Source organism: Petromyzon marinus, chromosome 55 (assembly GCF_048934315.1).
Source record: "Petromyzon marinus isolate PM22_M1 ecotype Great Lakes invasive population chromosome 55, UKy_Petmar_22M1.pri1.0, whole genome shotgun sequence".
NCBI lineage: Eukaryota > Metazoa > Chordata > Hyperoartia > Petromyzontiformes > Petromyzontidae > Petromyzon > Petromyzon marinus.
This window is the reverse complement of record NC_133721.1, coordinates 1,011,252-1,020,194: the sequence shown is the minus strand read 5'-3', so window position 1 is coordinate 1,020,194 and position 8,943 is coordinate 1,011,252.

The following is an 8,943-nucleotide window of genomic DNA, read 5'->3' as shown; positions in this document are numbered from 1 at the left end:
GGTTAAATCCATCCGGGTAACTGTTGGTCATATATTGCTGGTAGATCACGGAACATGTTGAGATATACCAGAATGGATCACAGTGCTTTGTGGGTTGGACACTGCTGTGTTAGTCAATAAACACCACCGATTCAGTAACCAATATTTTTGTGAAATCACCTCATCACAAGGGGGTCAGTGTCTTGGCTGGCAAAGAAGTGGGGCATAAGATATCCTAAACCTTTCATACATCTTGACGCGTATACACCTTCATTGGCTGATTGTACTGGTTGGCAAGGTAAAAATTCTAAAAAAAAAAAAAAATTGCGCTACCATTTGAACCGCTGCGACAGGAGAACGAAGAACCGGTGACCTCTGGATTGCAAGTTCAGAGTGCAAACCGACTGTTACTTCAGGGTAGCATTTCTCATAACCGCCACTGCTTTTTTTTCAATTGTTCACCTCTGCTTGCGAGCACAATGTACACTTAATTAACTCTGCAGATGTAAAACCCAGAGTGTGTGCCCACTCATGCACCTCCTCCGACATCTTGTTGACACCGCATCCACGATACACTAGTGCTGTCTGGGTTTGTTAGGCCGGGGAGAAGGCGAGCCCCATGGGGTGGACTCCGCAGGGTTGTAGCCTGGAATCTGTGACAGCGGACACACAAATGGCACAAACGTACAACAAAGATAGTCACCCAAATAAGCCTTTACCAGACTGTGCTGCTGTTAGGTGCATGGCCCACGAGGGGGTAAGTGGCCAACACCCCTCCCCAGTGCTGATGTTTACACACTGCACCAGGTACTCATTTAAGAAAGAGTTGACCTTGGGTAGGCAAAACAGCAGTTCAGATAATCCTCACTGGTGTTGGCGGTGAGTGGGAATTGGGTTGCCGGGTTCATAGCGCAGCGTGCTAACCACTACATCAATGCCCTCACACACACACATGCGAGTATTTCCAACACAAGTGATACGTTATTATTACACTTATTTACACTGAAAAACTTCGCCAAGTCTGAAGACTTTTGAGGAACAGGGGGAGAGAAGATGACAACTCCACACAGTAACACACTCTAGTTGGGAATCAAACCCAGTTTTCTTGCTGCAAGACGCAAGGGTTTACCAATGTGCCACCCTGCCGCCCATGGCGATACGTAAACTACCTTAATACCAGTTTCAACGCATGCTTATTTTTAGATATGGGAGGAAACCAGAGAACCCGGAGGAAACCCATGCAGAACAGACTCATGGAGTTTTGTTAAGAAATCTGATATCTACCAAGGCTCCCACACCCTGACTTAGCTTGGTATCTTGAGAACTCGCATTCATCAACAACTGCCCCTAACGATCATTTAAATAGGTCACGTTTCAGATAATGGCCCTTCTTGTGCAATGAACTAGGGCCATAATAAAATTCTATTTTATACAGCACCTTGCATATCGAAATATCTCAAAAAAGCACTGGACATTAAAAAACTACTCAAGTATAGATACAAGCCAATAGAAATAAAGTAAAAGCCGATAATAACAATAATGACAGTGATACTGACACTTTACACAGCATGCAAAATGCAATAAAAGCTAATCATAATGATTCCTCTCACAGTAATAACCAATCAGAATCCAGGAAAAGCCAATTAATAACGATGTTTTCAAGCTGGATTTAAACACACAGACAGTCACAACTGATATAGGTAGGGATAGTGTCCCATAGTCTTTGGATATACAGTCTGTTCTATAATACGGTAGTTGCGTACCTCAAGAACACCGCGTTTTGGAAAAATCGTGTTATAATAAATAATATATATTATATGGGGTAAAGCGCAGTCCGCAATAACGCGTGAGATGCGTAACACAGGCTGAACAAAGACTAAGGAACGTGGGTAGCATCTAGAAGCATCCAGCAGCATCCCGCATTGTGTGATGCTACGCCGAGGCAGCCGTTACGACCGCTTATTCCTACTCGCGCGACGTAGTTCCATTCATTCAACGGAGTTATATCCAGTTCGGATCCGCGTTATACAAAAAATGCGTTCCTTCATACATTCGTCATCGCGTTATATCCAATTTGCCAGTTACAGGAGGTATAGGACAACAGACTGCAGCTCAAAATGCTAGCTATACATATATTTTTTCCATCCAAGACCGGAGTTTATATTTTATTCCTGTGTTATAAGGGTATTACGTTCAGGGGCTAAATGCCAATGGATGGGTCTGATAGCAACGGGAGAGCCTCAGGAGAGAGTTTGTGTCATCTTGCCACCCCCTCCATTGAAGGAGCGCAGACTACAGTGGTGTAAAATGTGGTCCATAGTTTGGGTTGCAAGGCCACAATCGTACAGTAGCTTGTTTTTAATGCACTGCTATGTATCTGTATGAGTCTCTATGAATCTCTAGGAATGATAATGGGTCTCTCTGTATCTCCTATGTATCTCTGTGTCTCTATGGGTTTACTATACGGTCCCACAGTTTGGGTTGCATGGCAACAAGCGCTATGCTGTGGCTTGTGTCATTAATTTTCGGCCCGCTGACGTTCCGATGCGGCGAGCGTTTGTTTTTTGTGCACTACTGCTGGCGCAGCAAGCAGCAACAGCAGCATGGTCACAATACAAATCGGTGGCATTCCGAGGTTGCGCGTCGCGCCGCACGGTGAGTACCTCCGGGCGGACGAGGTGCATGCGGATCCGCTGGTGCTGCAGGTTGGACGAATCCAGCGACACGCGCACGCACACGCGGTCGAACATGTTCAGCGCGATACCCTCCACGCACAGCGTGGGGCCCTACACAAAACACAAAGACATATCTCCAATGTAGCCTTAACAGACTGTTGGGGCAAGTGCTGTTGGCGAGTAGCACAGATGAAGGCCGGCACGGCACACAAGGGGGTGGGTCGCCGGCGCCATGCCCGGCCGCCTTTGTCTCCCCAGTGGCGATGTTTACACACCGCACTAGGCATTCAATTGAGTTCCGAGTCAACCTAGGGGAGGCCCAGGACCGGTTCAGATAATCATCACTGGTGTTGACCGTGCGAAGGAATCGAACCCAAGTCGCCGGGATCGTAGCGCAGAGCGCTAACCGCTACACTACCGCTGACTGCTCTCTGCCAAGCGCCCTGCACACAAGCACGGATTGACGTAAACCCAACGTTATTATTCATACTATTACATGGGTCACTCAGAAAAGCCTCACTGATTCTCAAAACGTTTGCATTCAAGGTCACTGCTACGTCTTTGTAAAAGGAGGCGAACGATTGATATGTGCTCCCCAAATAAGTAATTTGCATGTAATTTGCCAACCTTGGACCATGATGCTGGCACACGAATTACGTTACAGGATATTTTAACGTCCACTGTTAAAGCGGATAGCCTGTAAATATTTTACGCTTAATACACACCACAGTATTAACCGGAGTGGCCACCGAGTTTGAAACGCAAACCTCCACAACACACAGCGAATGCAATACCGCTTGGGCCACCTCACCGCGAGCTGAAAACCAGGCATGAGAAGCCGATGGCTGCAATGACCAAACCAACCAATGGATCGTGATGTGTGGGCCAGCCAAGGAATTTTAAAGCCTTATTTGGCCATCATTAAGGAGTAGGTTATATGGAGTGTACAATTGCAGTTAAGAACATACCTAAAATATGGCTGCAAATGTTGACCCTTTTGAGCTTCTGGTCCAAATTAGGCTGTGTGCATTATCCACGCAGAGTGACAATGTAATGCGGCATGCAAGGCATGCTGGAAAGGACCAGATCCACTGGTCACAAATGTGCTTTTTGCCATCTAGAGATCACTTTTTGCATCAACTACTATTTCCCTCATTTGTTTTTATTCTACAAGTACTTTTCTGCCCTTCGAGTTTCTCATTGTTTACAGAAAGCATTAGATTTTCTCTATAATTCTTCCGGATCTGAGGGATTTTACTGTATTTTTAATGTGATGTCCTCTCCGAGACAATACGGGCTCAGTCATGGCAGTTATTTCCAAAGCATATTTAATTGTGACCGTTTTATATTTGAAACGCATATACATCATTTAATTCAGTTTCAGTTTATTTTGGTATAGCCCTGTGAGCCATCCGGCTCTAATGCATCCACCAGTGTAACTTCCTCTGTAATAGTCCACACTGCCAAATGGCAAAAAAACGGAGCTTCGTATCTCACTGCGTTCTTCCACCTTAAACCAAGTGTCTGTGTGTCTGATAGAAACCTAATCGTAGAGAGATGGTCAGGGGGCTTGGGTCCCAGTGCATTAAGCCAGTCCTGGGTTTAAATGCAGAATTCAGCCGTTCAGGAAATGCCAATGCCTCCCGGTTAAGTGAACACATGCCCTACCTCCTCGTCGAAGGTAACGTTGAGCTTGAGATCTTTGGAGTCAAAGAAAACCGTCCCCTCCAAGCCGTACTTGGGAATGAGCACCACCACGGCGTTCTTGCGCACAAACAGCACGAAGCCCTCTTCGCTCACCACTCCCTTGCTCTTGAAGAACAACTGAAACCACAACAACAACAGCCGTTAATCACCGCTACGTGGCCAAGAGCAGACACACGCGCATCACTTACCAAGCCCATAATTATTTAACAAAATTTAACGTATTTTTCTGCATCCCCCCGCTAATTTATTCCAGTTGTGCTATTGGCATCATGTCATGGGGATTATTTTGAGTTCAATCGTGAAGGTACAATGTCAATTGTATTGACTATAATCCTCCATCACCTGACAGAGCCAATCAAATAAAGTTGTCACATCATGGGCAAATGTGCCAAGTGACTAGGTTTTTCAGCAAACACAGAAGAATGCTGAAAAGCAATGTCAAGTGTAGCCAACCAGTACAGCCACGGCACCACCACACGTAAGCGTGCGAATAGAAAACAATTGATTCTTACTACACGCACAATACGATGCCTGCTTTCGTGACCTTAAAAATGCTTTTCAAGAGACGAATGGACGCATTATCAGGTGCCTAAGCACACGCCGTGCAAGCTCCACGTGGCCCACACTTCCGCCTCCCACCTGCGTGTGGAAAGCTACAGACGAGCGTTGGGCGTACTGCGCCATCTTGTGGCGGTAGTTGAGGTTGTTGCAGAGCTGCTGCTGCTTCTGCTTGTCGGTGAGCGCCGGGTACGTGGGGTCGGCGCCCACGCACACGGCCAGCAGCCGGTGCACAATCACATCCGAGTATCTGTAACGGTACAGGGAGACAACAACAATATTCACATTTGTTGTAGCCTCTATTTAATATGAAGATTAAATTTACAGTAGATACAGGCTGCGGTATGGCCACGAGATGCCAACGGAGCAGCGGTATTAATCCACCAAGCACCGCGATTCATTCTGGTGGATCTCAGCGGGTTTCACGATCCACCAGAAAGCTACGCAAACAATGACTCAGATGGATTTAACGCTGTGATAGAATACTGTACTCTGGACATACCACGTTCTAGCACCATCTGCTGGTGGAAATTATCTTTGTTAATGTATTAATTTAATTCTTTGTTGAGGATTTTTTATTTGTCAACAGATGTAGCGCAAATTGCTGCCTGCTCATATCTGTGTTCTTATTTAAGATCCACAACAAAATCGTTAGCGATCCATGGCAGAATTGCAATTCACTTTTGGCCACCGCTGCAACATGGCAATGGATTCTTGATTCTGCACGTGGAACACTGTCACCCTCCTTGTAGGCGTTGGTGTTCTCCGGATCCTCTAGTTTTTCTCCAACACAAGCCAAACAACCATTTAAGGAATTAGCCAAACTTCCCGTTTATAGGACCTTTTAGAAAAATAAGTCAGATTTGAATCTTTATCCTGGAGAAATCCGATTCGCGATAAAAGCTCTTTTTGACAGATGTCCAGTAGGTAGATGATAGGAGTGCTAAGAATAGGAAAGGTAAACGAATCACTAAAAGTAAATAATAGAAAAAAGATATACAAGTTGTATGTTGAACTTCATTTGCACCGTACGTAGCCAATCGTGCTAATCGGAGGTGTGCCATAATGACATGTTAACATTGCATAAGTACATCAATTAATAAATAAATTCCTAAACTTGGGAAAGGCAGCACAGTCCCAGACCACACCAAGACAACAACATAGTCCCCTCAATAATCGCGAAGGTCGATTTCACGCGTGTGCCTGACGCCAGAGCACGTCACCATCGAATGGGCGACGTGAAGTGGGTGTAGATGGCGGTGGCGAGACCGTAGTGGTGGGTGTCGGGCTCCATGCCGGAGCAGAAGTAGATGGCCTGCATCATGCAGCGCGTGGCCAGGATGCGCAGCAGAGTGTTGAGGTATGGTGGCGCTCCCGGCACCGCCGCCCGGTCCAGGGACTCGGCCAACGCCTTAGCCGAGTCCACCTGGATCTCGATGTTCTGCGCAAAAAAATCGGGCACACCGGTGTTTGTGAGGTGACTATCCCGCACGTGGCTTGTAGTTCAGTGCTGGGGAAGCAGCAAGGGTTGTGGTGTATTGGAAAGAAAACGTTATTCAGCGCACTTCCTGTAGGCATTCAGGTTTCCATAACCTGGCTTGCCAGGAGAAGGCAGTACAGCAAGTGGATTAATCTACATCTGGCACAGTGCCTGGCTGCCTTCCAGCGTTGTCTGTGGTTCGTCACACCTTTTGAGTTGTTCTGCCTCTAAGGGCGAGTGGAAACTATACGGCTACATCTCAAGATAAAGGTAAAAGGTGCAGCCCTGCAATTGCTCGCTCAGGCCAATACTGACATCGTTTCAAGACACCTCTGCTTCACAGTAGGGGGTAGCACATTCCCACCCATTTTGAGCATAATGTTCATCACAATAAGTCGACCTGATATTTCAACATTTCAGTGCTGGAATTTATCTAAAATTAAATACAGTACTACATTTATCGTGATGGTTTTTTGTTGCTTATTTCTGTGGAGTAGCTGGGAAACGAGCCGAGTCCTTCAACTCCCTACACTTGATAACACAGTGTGTTCAATGCGGCTGCTGGATTTTGAAGCCAGGGTCCAGCTGTAATCTCTGGGTCATAGGGTGACCCAGGTGACCCTTGCAAATGAGACTATTATGGTCTCTTGAGTTCTCACCCGGTTAAACCAAAAGACCTCAAACTAAAATTTGAGCCACCCGGCGACCTCTGAATTCCTTGTGAGGAGGATGATATTGAAGGAAGGTTAACAGCAATCTAGAGACAGTAGAACCCCTCTTAAAGACGGTAATTGGTTCCATGAACACGAGCATTAAAGGATTTGGTCATTAAGCGAGTATAGGAAATACGTGTTAAAAGCTTAATTCGTTCCGATAGCATCGAAAGTTTCTCTTGTTCACCCAAAAAACGTACTTTATAATATTTAAACAATGGATATTAATACATAAAGATACTAACATTATAAACACATCATATTAAAATAAACACTGTTAATAAATGCATTAATTCAATTTGATTTAAAGCTTTCGTGACTGCAGGGATTCATATTCTTGGTTCTTTCGGTAGATTCACGTAGAAGGGAAACAACAAAATAATAAAAATATAAAACAATAAAATTCTCACGACGTTTCGACTGCAACACAAGCAATCATCATCAGGTGTGAAAACCACAACAAGAAAATGTGAAAAAAGTGGCGGTTATTTTAACGTTAGCACCACGGAGAGAGATTTGATAAACCATTTCGGGTCTTAATTGATTGATCATGCTTAAGGTGGCTTTCAGAACGCATCCATTATGTTTCGTCTCCCCCCTCCTCTTTTCCGAACATAGATGGACTCGAACATCTGAACAAACTGTCAAATCTCTCTCCGTAGTGCTAACGTTAAAAATAACTGCTACTTACTTTCAAATTTTCTTGTTGTGGTTTTCACACCTGATGATGATTGCTTGTGTTGCAGTCGAAACGTCGTGAGAATTTTCTCGTTTTATATTTTTATTATTTCATTGTTTCCCTTCTACGTGGCATTAATTCATATTTACTGTACCTACAACAGCCCGTCGTTAACAGAGAAATGGTCGGTTAAGCCTACACATTGAGCTCTATGGAGGCCCGTTGTTAAGCGATTAGTTAACAAGGGTGGTCGTTAAAAGATGTTCTAACTCTACCTTTGATTTCGCCGCCTTCACCAAGATGTCGTAGTTGGAAGGCGGAGGCGCCGGGTGGCGTCGGAGCAGCGCACACTCGGGGAATTCGTCTACGATGCGCTCCGCCACGGAGATGTTGGCGAGCAACATGAACTCCTCCACCATCGAGTTGGTCTCCCTGTGTACACACACCAGTTTCTGCCACCACAACACATCAATCACAAGGATCAAGAATCTTTATCTGAGATTATTTTGCTGATAATACATTTCCCACGTGATAAGCCACTTTGTTCAGCTATCATTTGTGGTCAGGGTTTTACTTGGTAAGATAAAAAATAGTTTATTTTTATTTGTATATTTGTTTAAGTTATTTGTTTACCTTTCCAATACTTTGCAATCCTAACGTGTGCTTGTATTGTTTGTTGTTGTAACGTTGTGACCTGCCCCAACTGGACATCTGTGAAAAAAAGAGCTTTATAGCTCATTGGATTCTTCCAGTAGAAATATATATTTTGATTCTGATAGAGAGATCTGCACAACAGTCGTATTGCAGTCATGGGAGGTGTCTTGTTGACGAGACTCACTTGAGTTCCTTGGTCTGCAGGTCGATCGGGTCGTAGGTTTCGCTGTCCATATGGAATCGGACCTCAGGGGATGCCAGAGTCAATGCGCTACGGGTGGAGAAGGGATATGAGCGATTATCATGTCCAGCCAAAACAACACAGAATCTTAATATAAGACACTTCACAAACTCAGATATTTGAGTTGAACATGCACAGCTCGTTAAGTCAATCCACTGCTGGATGAGGGCCGCCCCATGTCATGCGGGTCGTGGGGTGGTTTTACCGTACTTAACCGTGGTGGTCAGTACGCGTTGGCAAAGGTGGGGGAGCACAGA